The sequence below is a fragment of the Emydura macquarii genome, unplaced genomic scaffold (assembly GCF_026122565.2).
Source record: "Emydura macquarii macquarii isolate MOO-44397 ecotype Brisbane River unplaced genomic scaffold, CSIRO-AGI_Emac_v2 contig_374, whole genome shotgun sequence".
NCBI lineage: Eukaryota > Metazoa > Chordata > Testudines > Chelidae > Emydura > Emydura macquarii.
This window is the reverse complement of record NW_027130511.1, coordinates 13,198,561-13,213,026: the sequence shown is the minus strand read 5'-3', so window position 1 is coordinate 13,213,026 and position 14,466 is coordinate 13,198,561. Positions and strand designations below refer to the sequence as shown.

Below are 14,466 nucleotides of genomic sequence, written 5' to 3'. Positions count from 1 at the left end.
TCAGCAATTATCCTCAAAATGAAAGAAAAAGGAAATAAAAAAAGGTAAAAGTAAAATTATATTTCTACTGGCCAGTATTAATGAAGCTCTCATTTATCAAGAAAAACCCTTCTTTTTCTGTCTTCCACATTTTTAAACCATGAGACAGAATGATTTAAATAAAATATTTGAAATTATTATTTCAGTCATTTTAGCTGATGTGCATCTTCTGTCATGTAACTGTCACTATCCTTGCTCTTGTGCAAAAAAACCAAAACGGGTGGAAGTAGAAAACACTTGGAGAAATAAACCTCTGAATATATTACAGGCAAGAATTATAGATTGGATAAGCCTCATGAGGTTTTTACTGAATACTTCTAACAGCTGATACTGGTTATAAGGAGGTGAAAACAAACTACAGTAGTTGAACTGTAGTAAAATATGAAAAGCAACCATGTCAGATGAAATGAGATTTTAGATTCTGAAAACCTCATGCTTTGATTTTTCACACTATCATCAAACATATGGGGCAGAGGCCATGTCTTCCTATCTGTTGTATGATGTAAGAGAGTCCCATTCCTGATTTAGACCTTTGCTACTAATGCAATATAAATAATAATGAAAATGCTTCCTTAAAGGAAAAGTCCTGGGATTTATGGGCATATCAGCTCTCCAGCAAAAGTATGAAATAAAATCTGTGTGTGTGTGGTAGAATTAATTTTCAAAATAGTTTTAAAAAATGTTAATGAATCTTCTTACGTGGCCCAATTGGATAATGCAGAGTAGGAACAAAAATAAATAAATAAGTTTATCCATTTCAAAACATTGGAAATCAGTGAGTTTCAATATCCTGATAACGTAAAGTCTGTTGTTTGTTTATTTCTGTGAATGTAATAGTCTGACAACCATTAAATTATCCAGTTAAAAAAAATGGAACTTCACCTTGCCAGAACTTTAAAACTCTCTGATCTCCAACTTTCAAGTATGAAATGACATATTTCATGCCCTTTATTGTTGTTAATCATTTCCATCATAGTAGGGCCTAGAGGCATTGTGCTAAGCACTGTACACATATAGATAGTAATTGACAGTCCCTGAATGAAAGCGTTTGTGGTCCTGCAATGTATTTTACAAAGATTCCTCTGGGCTAACATGAAGCCCCATAGACTTCACCAGGGCCCCATGCAAGCACAGGGATCTGACCATGCACCGCATGTTGCAGGATCGAAGTCTAAAAGTCCTGGGTCATTTCAGTTTGTTCACTCCTACTCTGCACCATTGATCTCTCAGGAAGATGGCTTTCTCTGCGCTGGATTGACATAGCTGTGCTGTCCCAGGAGCAGGGCAGAGACAAGGCTGTGACTTGTAGTTCCTATTTCCCCCTTGCTCCATGGGGGAAGTCATTTGTACCAGTCCTCTTGCTAGCACAGATTACTAGAAAGTCTGACCCAGCTCCAGAGCGTGGGCCAGTGCACTGAGAGAGTTGGAACCAAAATTGCCTTCTCTCTACTCCTGCCTGTGCATACGCTATCCACCAGTGTGGGATGGACAGGAGCAGCCTGGTGGTGGCTGCTTTTCTCCTTCAGGATCTCAATTTGTGTAGCCTGCACAGAAGAGTATGTGGGCCCCTTAAACCCCCTCACTTCTCTGAACAGATGCACAGAAGGGATCACAACTGAGCCTTATACCTTTGTCAATCATTTCATTAGATAGATTATTTTAAAGCCATTAAAAATCTATCACCAGAGGGTTCATGATGCATGGAGTATGTTACAGATTTCTGGGGGGTCATTTTCATGAAACAAGATTTTTTTTCAGAATCCTACCATAAAACAGTAGAGTATATAATACACTGCAATTTTAGTCTGTGAATACCTTGATGGCATGTATACTGTCAGTCTATGTAAACAATTTGTTGAACAGCATGGAAAAGCAATAGTGACCCTACAACCTCATTTCTCCTGGGATTTAGGGAAACATATGCTATCATATTCCTTTCTATGCAATAGAAGATTGAATTATTAAAATAAGGGATATTTTTGTAATAGGAAAATAGAGTTATTCATAGTGATTAGAATGTCAACTTTTCACTGGTATTGCTCTGACAGAAATTCTAATCTGTGTTTAAACAGAAGTATATGAACTTCAATTCACATTTTCACATTAAGTTCCTCTTGATTTAGCATTTTAAATGAATGCTGATCAAGGGCTTGGAGGGAGGTGGGGCTTACCTCCCTCAAAGTTTCTTCTTTTACCAGAGAGATTCTGCAAGTTCAAATGCCACCAGCTTCTCTTCATGTCTTTTGAATAGAGGGCACTCAATACCTTGCAGATTCACTCCTAAGTGAGGGTCCAGACTCATCAGGTCCAGAGCACTGCCTCAGGGTTTCTGGCATCCAGTTGTGATAATCCACCATTGGTCCAGCTCCTCTAGGAGTACCAGCAGTAGAAGTTGCAACATAGATATGACTTAGGTATTTTTACCATAGTCCTACCAGATGGTGTAATATGGCAACAAAGTGTGCTAGTGCAGAAAAGGCTCTTGCTCAGATTATCATTGCTGCACGTGGCCCTGCTTTTCCTGGAATACATAGCCACAATAGGGAGTTGTGTCAATAAAACAGAATATTTTGTACTTGCTACTTAACTCCCTACTGTTGCCACATACAGGGAAGAAAATAAGCACAGATGAGGGAAAGGTTAATTTGCTTCTTTTTTGTCTATTGGCTGAGGATGCTCTAGCAAAGATTATACTGTTAACAGGCTTCAAGAGACCTCTTAAATTTTCTGTCATGTCAGCTTCTGGACCATCATCTCAGGACCTCAGCATGTGACCATTGAATTTAAATTATTTGAATATTAAAGCTGAATTTTAACTCTCCCTTTGCTAAAATAAATAAATAAAGTTAGCACCACTCACATGGAACACACTTTTAGCTCTATGTAGAAATGGAGAACCATAAGGATTGGTAAGGGATAAGAGATCTTTTAATTATAGGCAACTAGTCTAAATCCAAGCTAAGATGCTAGTGAACAAAGGTCAGCCAGGTTTACATGAAATTAACTATTAATCTCAGTCCAGTTACTAGTGGAAAAAAGAAAGTCCATATCACAAGGAAAAAAAAATAAAAATGTACACTTCTGCTCACATTCTTCTCAGCGTGGATTGGATTGGCATCACGAATAACTTTTTTCAGATGAGTTGGTCTTTCAGATCAGGGTTGGTGCAAATTAGTGGAATAGGGAATCTTGCACTGCTGCTGACCATACTCTGGGTTCTGCAACTAGAAGAGAGATTTGTCTAATCTTGTCAATCTAGCACCTTGTATGTATCTAGCACCTCTTCTAAAAATTCAAATGGTGAAAAATAACAGTTCTGTGCACACTCCTATGACAATGTTAATTAATTCATACATACATATAGATATAAAAGAATACTGGCAATAACTGAAAAGCATATAGAACCACTTGGAGACACCAACTTAAGGTGCCTATGCTTTAGTTATAGAAAGGCTTAACTGGTCCTGTTAAAACTCTACAAAATAGGCCTCAGTCCAACCATTCACACTGCCCCTCCTCTCCAAAAAGATGCAAATGTGATCTAGAACAGGAGTTCTCAACCTGGGGTTACGACCACCCATTTTGTTACATAGGAGGAGAGTTCTAGCTATATGAGCTAGTTGGGATGAATGTCCAAGTACGAAAAACACTGAGAACCACTTATCTGGGCATGGACCTAGAAACATTGGCAAGGTATTTGTCAAAAAGTAGTCATTCTCTGAAGGGACCAGTCTTTTACTTCCTCACTGACAATTCAGAGGCTCTAAGATACTCTCAACTCTAGGAAAATGGGTGATGGTGGCAATGATAGCATCCAACCACACAAATCTCAGATACTGGGAAGACAGGAAAATACTTTCATAAGCAGAATAGTTGAAAAAGATGACCAACAATGGAGAAGTCCATATATAAATTGCAAAGCAAATCAGAAAAGTGTATGTAAAAATGTGGATACTTTTTTAGAGAGTGATTCAGATAAGGGTAACATTATGCTTATGTACTGACACATTTGCCACCATCATTTTTCCTGCCTTTTTCTTTCTCTCACTTTTTCCGTTTCTTCTTTTTTTCCTCTATTTTATATTTTTCCTTCTAATTCTTTTTTTAATGTGCTGTCGTATTTTGTGGCTTCTGATCCCTGTTTCCCAGGCAGCTGAAGACCACCCACTGCTTGAGGTGGTGGCATCAACAGGTGCTCCATGGGGCTGGGTAACACATGCTCTTGCAGCTTAGCTGGATGCTACTGTGGCAGAGGATTGAAGCTTGGTACTGTGAACTACTGCCTGAGCCTGTAATCTTGTACATGTGAGCTTCTCTTTTTGGCCAGCAGCATTAGTAGGGGCCACTGAGGGAACAGGCTCACATGGAGAGTGAGTTTTCACGGAGCCAGCTACTGCTTTATCCAAAGCCATAGGAACATATTTACATTGGGGGAAAAACTTCAAATATGGGATATTCCCCCCCCAATTCACAGGCCTGGGGCTTCCAAGAGGGGACTACCCACCCCTCAGTTGGAAAATTGCTTTAGACCTTTGAGTAGTAGATTTAGAAACTGATTTAGAACATGAAACTATAAAGCTTGTGTGGAGCAAGATAATACTTCACACAGAAATAAAGTTGATGAGTTAGATAATACAGCTTGTATAAGAGAACCTTGATGATTGTTGGATTTACTGAGCATATAGAAAGATCTTACCAAGAAAGAACTTTTGAAAAATGGTTTCTGATTTGCTTTACTTTTCGTAACTCTTGTTACAGTTATGGTGATTTCTGTCCATTGGTTCCATGATCAAAATTAGCGTCTAAACAGACTTCATGCATAGGTTTTGGTGGTTTGCAGATCAGTTTAATAAAAAATGGCATCCTGAAGTCAGCTCATGAACTGAAAGCATCTATCTAGATTATACTACCTCGCTTCTGAAACCAAATGAATTTCTTATCAGCCTAACAAATAAGAATTCAAACTAATGTCCTTTATCCTGCCCATTTACGAGTTTGCTGAAGTGGACACATTATCACTTTCATTCCCCAGAAGAAACCATGGCTTTTATTAGAACACAGAAAGAAGCAAGTGAGGCTATGAGAGTGACTTTTGAGAAGGACTCAGATAAAAAGTATTTTTAAACTGTTAAATTCACTGGGGTCTACTGTTTTTGATATTATAATCTTTCCTTTATCATTTGTTACTAGCATGGTACTTTGCTTTATTGATTTGCTCATGTTGGCTTCCTAATTATATGACTTCCTTTCATGTGCACTTGGATCTTTAGGCACTAGTGCTTCTGTGTCCTGTTTCATACCTAGCACTAGATAACCGGTGAGGGACAAAGAGTGCAGCATCACCTCGTTTAAAATAATTTGTTGCAATGCTTTTTAACTTTAAGAAGAACACATATTCTGGGTTATCAGTGAAAAGATCCCATGTACCTCTTTAGTGACAAATCTGTTCTACTGAATATTTATTTTTCTGTCTCTTCTTCTATATGACCCCCCTTCTTCTGAGATATATTTGTTCATCTCATACCTTGTAAAGGGTTTGGTCCAATTATCTGACAATTTCTGTAGCTTATAATATTTATATTTTTAACTACTTAACATATTCAGACTTTCTTCTTCTTGTGTCAAGAATTACTGGAATTGTTCTCTTTCTTTTCATGATTCTATTTGATATAGACAGATCTGAATGATAATTTGTTACAATGATAAAAGGAAAAATAGCGAGCTAATTAAAGTAATTATAATTAAGGCGATGGCTGATCTCAAAGCTTTCCCCTAGCATATTAGGAAATTGTCTATCAAAACACAGTTAATATTCAGATGCCAACATTTAGATTGTCATATTTTAAGCGTTTTGTATTTTGTTGAAGGAGACCAGAAAACATTTATTTTCAGTTGTGTAGAGTAGCCTGAGTCATTTTCTTTTGTGCTTTGAAAGTCATTGTTGTAAAAGGGGATTTTGGAAGGTGATTAGAGCAGAGCGCTGAAAGCATGGACTCCAAGACTCTTGCTTCTGTATCCATCATTGATTCATTTTGTAAGTTTGGATACATTGCTTAGGTCAATATGTTCAAACTTGGTGTCTAAAAGTAGACTCCTGAATCCATATACATATCCATCTAAATCAGAGGCATGATTTTTAGAGGTACTGAGTAGCTTGAACTCCTGTTGACTTTAATAGGAATTGTGGATGCTCAGCACTTCTGAATACCAGTCTACTTATTAGGTGCCTAAATATGGATTTAGGTGAATAACTTGAGGCACTGAAGATGGGACATTATTGCCTTAATCTCTCCATCTCTCAGTTTACCCATCTTTGTGTGGCCATTCTTATGTTCTTATAAATATGAACTGAGTTTAGGAAAGAAATAGATAAATTCATGGAAGATAATCCATCCATGGCTGTTAGCCAAGATGGGCAGGGACGCAACCCATGCTCTGGGTGTCCCAAACCTCAGACTGCCTGAAGCTGGGATTGGACAACGGGGGATGGATCACATGATAATTGCCTTGTTCTGTTCATTCCCTCTGAAGCATCTGACACTGGCCATTGTTGGAGGACAGAACACTGGGCTGGATGGACCACTCGTTTGACCTAGAATAGCTATTCTTATGTTCTTAAATTTTTGCAATACTTGGTTGCCTCACAGAGATTTATGAACCTTAATTTATGTGTATAAGACACTTTGAGATCCTCAGGTGAAAGGTGGTATAGAAATGCAAAGTGTTTTTATTAAAACTAAGGTTGATTTATCTATGTATAAAACTTTGTAAACTTTTCCAAAGTTGCAGGAATGACCTTTAGTGACATAACAATTTTCACAGTAATTAAGTTCTGGACTTGGCCCCTTCTGATTATGTGAAAGGATAGGAAACATAAAAGATCCTCCCTTGACCCCATTGTATAGCTTATACAAGGGGTTTTCACAGATCTATAATTAAAATTGAGTTTATTGTCCTTACAGAAGGGATTCAACCTCTGTTATGAATGTAAAATACAGTGTATCTTTCACAAAATTAGAGCACTTACTCTTTGAGTATAAAGTTAATTTTCTGATAATTTACAAATAAATCTGTTAATTCATTTTAATTAAATTAATTAAAAATGGATCCTTTAAGAAGTTGGAATTGGGTATCATGCATTTTAGTCCTAATAATCTCATTAATGGAATAAACAGATTCTTCAAATGTCCCATATAGCTAAATCTCACTGAAATCATTTGCAGAGGCCACATTTGAAGTATTTTATAGGATTAATAGTAATTTTTTGCCATTTTGTTCATAAGTGAAAGTCTTTCTTTAGCAGCAGCTGAAGAATAATATTCGTCAGAGAATTCCATGAATATTTGCCCTTGTTCAAAATGGCTATCACCTCCCCTTGTTCTCTGTGAGACTAACCTTAGGAAAAGATAGCTACCAGAATTCATCATTTACCAGTTAATTGCAGAACTCCCTTCTTTCTCCTACCAGCATAGAGGATTCCTATTGGGAACAATTTTGAAAGATATCATATGACCTCAGTCCTTTTCAGAACAATATGAGATGGCAGCCATTTTGAAACTGGCAATACTTCATGAGTCGTATGAAGGAGAATTTTTGGAAAAATCTAATGAGTTGTGTTTAATCAAAGCTAATACTACAAACACTGTTATGCATTAATCATAATTGTATTGTTGTTATATGGTGCCACTATAGGGCAAAGTTAAGATTGTTTGGGTGCCTTAACTGTGCATTTCCATACCTTCACACATTTGGATTTCTGAACATTTAATTCTGAATTTCCTAATCTTATAATCCTTGTTTTATCCCTGGAATGTTTTACTCCAATTTAGTCCTATGTATTCCCACACTTAATGCTATCTTAATGTAGTATTTGTGTGGAACTCTATAGAAAACAATCTGTTTCCCCATAATTAACCCTCCCAGTTCCTTCACCCTCTTCTTTCATTGGTCACTCTTGAATTATCACAAAAGAATAATATTACTAACATTTAAAATAAATTGTATAAAAGCTCATACACCAGTTCGTCCACACCAGTGATTTTTTTTCCTCTATGGAAGAGAGTTTAGATCTGCTCTCTATACTTCATAAAAATCTTCCTTCTTTTTTTCAAAAGTCACCTCTATAGCCAGATACAGGAGTTTTGACAATAGTGATCTCTAGAGAGATGGAAGAAGGGTTGTCCTTTGTCCAAAATAAAGTATATTTTTATGACCACATAAAGGCCGATATTCACATTCATAATCTTTCTAACTGAGAGACCACTCAGGAGTTTTAGATGGGTTACAAATAGCTCTGGAAGAGCCCTGAAGCAATTAGATAGTATAAAAACAGGGCTAAAAGGGCATTACATTAATTTATGGACAGTTCCACTTCCACCAGCATCTAGTGGATGATTTCCTCCATTCTTTTTAACATTCTGGGCTAGATTGAGTGACAGGTTGAAGTGACATATGTCATGAATTTCTCTAAAATTACAATTAAATAACATCGGCTCCACAACAAATGACAATACATATGCATATTTAACAAAATTTTAACCACAAACACATCTGCCTTTTAACATCTATTGTTCATGGTAGAAATACTATTCTAATTGTTCTGTAGCCCTGACGTGATAGAACGTGGTTTTCCACAATGTACTTACTCAAAAGAAGTTCGCAAGTATGCAGCAAAGAATTTGAACCATATGCAATTGAATTGCCAAAAATGTAGTTTTTTCCAGAGCCACCAGGCTATTTCTACTGGTCTGAATGGGAACCAAGAAAAAAATATATCTGTGGACACAGTTACACTGAACAGAAGGGAGCAAATAATGGAAGACTAAACTAGTGCTATTTTTATGATAAGATTTTAAGCCAGGTGGACATTATTTATCATATAATTTAGATATTAAAGTTATACTTGAATTTAAAATGTATTATTCCATTTTCATGAGACAATGAGATGAAGGCTGCAAAACTGGAACAATCATGTTTTCATGTTGGACAACCTAATATGAAATCTTATCTCTCTGGTATCAGAATTCCATCTTCCTCCCACTCCCCTCAATAACATGAGTATCTTTCTTAGCTGTAAAAAGTGAACAGTTTTACGCAGAGAATAGGCAGTATTTTACCTCTAAGAAATTGTGTGAAATTGCAACAATATCTTAATGATTGATGATGATGATTAATCATCAGTTTGCAACCAGTCTGGTATTTTTTAAACAAAAAATTCTGTCCCTCAAAAATATCATTTTCAGGAAAATGCAGATTTGTAGCATTTGTAGATTTAAGCATTTGTACACTTTGAAAACAAGCTTTAATACAAATGCCCGTGGCTAATCTTCTGCGGTTTCAGTTTGGTTGTTTTGTATGGTTTTTGTTGTTGGTTTTTTTGGAAGTGGAGGTGTTCGGTTTTTTGGTATTTTTTGTTTTTTGTTAAAGGAACTAAAGCCTCCAAAACATCAATGCAGCAGAACAACGTAAATAACTTCATTTCTCATGGCAGCATATTTAGATTTTTTTCCTTGATATACTGTACTATCTTCAGAATGATGGTGCTTAAGAGTTAGAGCCGTACAGTGGACTATTATCTCTCCCCTCAGGAGAATTCACTTTTAATCCATTTAACCTGTTGATAATTTGGCTTTTTGAACTTATTGCCCTGATCTGGAAAGAACATTACATGCATCCCTAAATGCATGTCATTTTATGCAGAAGACAGTCCACAGAGTATACTAATCAGTTATATAAGCTACAAATCTAGGATGTTAAATAATGCAGTCAAGCACTAGGGACTCATTGTGGTAAAAGTAAAGTAAAAGAAAGCAAACGTCATTGAAACACCAGGAAGATGCATGTGTACCATTACTTGTGTCTATTGCCTGACTTATTAAACTTGTCACAAAAGGGTTAATGATCTCTTTGTGAGTTTCTGTATTCCTCGGCTAGAAGTGCCTGAGAATAGAAAAAATGAAATATTGTCTGTAGTGTATGAATTAGATGCAGGCTAATACATCAATTGCAACAGAGCTTTGTAGAATAGCTGCTAGTGAGAAAGTAGTGATTTCTAAGCTGGTTAGACTGTTGTTTTGGTATCTAGCTCCTTTGAATCGTATTTTTGTAATTAAATAAAAGTTAAGTATTTCTGATACTTTGTGATTCACAGACCCTGGTAACTCTATTGTCCAACTTAGAAATATTACACTTGAAGGATAGGTTTGTAAAAGATCTAAAATAGCTTCCTATGTGCATTATCCTCATGTAAAGGACAGGAACTGGCACAAGACTTTCATATGCTCTGTTGGGAAAGTTTGCCCTCCCAACCCTATGGATGCAGCAGCCCCCTTTCTGCCCACCCCATCCCCACCACCAAACCCATGGATGCTATAGAATCTATGCAAGTCTTGTGACCTCTGTGAAGGAAAATGGTCTCTTCACTGTCCTGGCATTGCGCCTGCAGATTGCTGCTTCTAAAGCTTACTTCAGGGTGTTTTACATTGTGGAAGGGAACAGCATCACATTAACTTCTTCACTAAATTCCTACAAGGTTCAGGAGTTACAAAGCTCCCAAGAGCAGCCATTCCATTTTTTCTAGACCTGCTCCTTTCCAGAGCTGTAGATACCAAACTTCCTTTGTAGGGTGACTTGACATTGACTGCTGCTGCCTAATACGCTACAAGGACGATTATTATAACAGACAAGCTGACCCAGACTTGAGCTGGGGCTGTCTTTGGAGGATCCAGATGCATCAGATTTCCCTGGAGGGGAGGAGCTGAACCAGAGAACAAGCTGATTAGACCAACTGGGTAATCTGAATTTCAGAAAAGACCTTCCCACAGTTCTACCTCTTTTTAAACTCCCTGCTCCCACTGAAGAAAAGAGGAGAATGAGTTATAAAGTGCAAACTCTATTTGCTTTTGAGGTTTGTGAAGTCTTCTAAGTTCTATGTCTATAGGTATTTGCATGTACTGAAGACATTTTACCTCTCTATGAAGAATAACTCCAGGGGTTAGTTATAATTTTCTTTTTGAAAATTGTGTTTTGAATTAATCTGTTGTTTTACTAGTTGTCACAGGTTGACAGGCTCCTTTAAGAAAGAGTGGAGGCCCATGCACCTGTGACTTGTGTGCCTCCCATTTGGGGTTACGAGGAGGCACCTGGACCATATAAAGACAAAGGAATGGGATAGGAGAGGAGGATGCTTGAGAACTGACCAAGGAGTCAGTCAGGAAAAGGAGCAGGTGAGAGCTGCTTGGGAGAGTCTGGAAGGGCCAGGTGAAAACTACCTGAGACCAGAGGAGTCAAGAAGCAGCAGGGGAGAGCTGATGGAGTCAGAGCAGAGAGCTGGTGAGGGATACTTGGGGAGCAAACTGAGTTCTAAGGAGAGCTGGAGGAGAGAACTGTTGGTTTGAACTGACCAAAAGTGCGGAACCCTTTAGAGCAGAAGGCTTGGGCAAAGGCTTCTAGAAAAAGAAAAGATCCAGCTTAGTCAGGGGAAGCCAGAAGGTGGATCCCCAGTTGTAGATATAGGAATCACAGGCAAGGAAGCCTGGGGAGTGGAAAACTGCAGGAAAGGGGGAACTCTCTGAGTGAAGACCTTGCAGAGAACTGCAGAAAGAGTCCAGGAACAAGGGATTGGTCCCAGAGGGACATTTCCTGAGCAGGGTTTGACGCTCAGAAAGGGAGCACTGGAGAATAGAACACTTTAGGGGAGCTTTCTCATGAGAGACCTGATTTGGGGGCTGTGGTGGAAGAGTCGTGAGATTGGTCATTCACAGCAGAGGGTCTGGAGAGTGGGACACTGGAGCAAGAGCAAAGAAAGTGAGAACAGAGTGCTGGTGGACTCTTGGGTGGGTGACCTTGGGTGGGTGTCCCTGCAGAGGGGAATAGAAAACTGCTGTATCTTTTATATGTTTATTGTGGGAATTGAAGAAGTGTTTTACAAGGGTTTCAAGGAACCATTGCACTGGTGCATATGAATAAATTATGCTCAGAGGCAGGCTTTGTATCGGACCCTAACTTGAACAGTAGTGAAGTTGAGACAGGACTCACCTGTTCTGCTGCAGCCTGCTGTTGGAGGATGCTTCAGGTGGAGATTGCCTTATGACACTATTGTGTCTCATTCAGAGTGTATTTATATATCCAGTAGTGGCTGCAGGATAAAGTGTATTGCCTTTGTAGGGGGAGTGATAAGGCTGTTAAAACATAATTTCCCCTTATATAGGGGAAATGTGCAGACCATAGGTTTGTTGGCCCAGTATTTGTATTAAACACACAAAAACTTAGTCTGCTCAGAGTTATGGAAACATTTAAATCCCACTGGGTATGCTCAGAGGTAGGGCTGGGTGGAGAAAGGTAATTCCATTTCTCAGAGGATTTTGATTTTTCAAAATTTGGTGTAATAGATTCCAAGGCCTGACAGGACCTTTGTGATAACCTACTCTGACCTCTGGTATAACACAGGCCATAGAGCTTCCCCAAAATAATTCCTAGAGCATAACTTTTAGAAAAACATCCATTCCCAATTTAAGAATTGTCAAGTGATAGAGAATTTACCACAACCCTTGGCAAATTGTGCTAATGGTTAATTACTCTCACCATTGTAAATTTATGCCTTTTTTCCAGTCTGCATTTGTCTAGTTCCAACTTCCAGCCATTGGATCATGTTATACCTATCTCTGCTAGATTGAAGAGCTCATTATTTAAATACTTGTTCCCCATGTAAATACTCATAGACTGTAATCAAATCTCCTCTTTGTTAACAACCTCCTCTTTGTTAAGCTAGATAGACTGTGCTCTTAATGTCTATCACTATAATGCATGCTTTCTAATCCTTTAATCATTCTCATGGTTCTTCTCTGAACCCTGTCCAATTTATCAGCATCCTTCTTGAATTATGGACACAAGAACTAGACACAGTATTCCAGCAGCTGTTGCACCAGTGCCAAAGATAGAGGCGAATTACCTCTCTACTCCTACTTGAGATTTCCCTGTTTATATATCCCAGGATTGCGTTAATTGTTTGCCCACAGAGTCACACCGGGAGCTCATATTCAGCTGATTATTCACCACAAACCCCAAATATTTTTCAGAATTACTGCTCCCCAGGATAGAGTCCCCACATATTGTAAGTACTGCTTTACACTCTTTGTTCCTGGATTTATTCATTTACATTTAGCTGTATTAAAACGCATATTGTTTGTTTGCACCCAGTTTACCAAGTGATCTAGATTACTGTGAATCAGTGACCTGTCCTCTTCATTATTTACCACTCCCTCACATTTTGTGTCATCTATAAACTTTATCAGTGATGATTTTATGGTTTCTTCCAGGTCATTGAGAAAAACATTAAATAGCATAAGGCCAAAAACTGATCTCTGAGGGAGGGACCCCACTGGAAACATACCCACTTGATGTCAATTCCCTATTTACAGTTATGTTTTGAGACCTATCAGTTAGCCAGTTTTTAATCCATTTAATGTGTGCCATATTAATTTTATATTGTTCTAGTTTTTTTAATGAAAATATTGTACAGTACCAAGTCAAACACCTTGCAGAAGTCTAACACTATTATTTTTATTGACCAATTCAGAATCATCTCTATTCAGGATGAAAACCAAAAAATTTAATGTGTGAAAGGGAATAGAGACCCAGTACTTGGTGGAAGCTGTAGACCCCAAAGTCCTGGGGTCCCTGATTCCAGGGCAGTTCAAGCCCTGAACTAGATGCCCTGGGGTCCCTGGTCCCACAGCAGCCGTTGTGGCAGGCCTGGGCTTCTTAGCAGCCTGCTGGGCGGGCATCTAAGGAGCCGGTCAGGTAAATTAACAGGGAATCCAGCAGGTTTATGATAAAATACAACCCCAGTTTCATTGAGATTTGAATGAACTTGAACAGTCCCCACAAAATGGTTTGATTTTTGTCCAGTCAGCAAGTTTTAGCATAGTCATTCCCACACTGGTAACTTTATACTTCTCTTTACAATCCTGGGTCATCAGTATGAACTAGTGACTTTGACATGTCTGGAAAACATTGATTTGTGGTTTTTCAATAAACTGCAAGATGCTCTTGTAGTATGTAATGATCTGTAATTTTTAATTTATATTTCTAGATGTATTCATTCTGTCTTTTAAAATTTCAGCGTGTTGATATGAACAATGTAGATACAATCCGTCTTGTAAAGTGAACCAAAATGCATTTAAAAAAAACCAAACAACAATCTTTTTAAGATACTAAAACATTAAGAGAATATATGTATAGTGGCACAGATTAAAAATAATCACATTTAAAAACAGCATTTAAAATCTGTTCTTCTGCCACTTATCTGCCGAGACCTGAGGTCAAGCCCTTTGGGATTCAGTGTTTTGTCTCTTACAGGAGATGGATGATATCACTCACACCTAAAACAGCTCCTGCCCTGTTTATGGTGTTAGTAATGCCACCGCT

The 14,466-nt window shown here is 38.0% G+C and overlaps 1 protein-coding gene across 1 annotated transcript in view; it reads left to right on the top strand.

The window, feature by feature from the left end:
* Positions 1-14,466, top strand: part of AKAP6 (A-kinase anchoring protein 6) — a 399,793-nt gene that overhangs the window by 179,400 nt on the left and 205,927 nt on the right. The window lies entirely within an intron of this gene.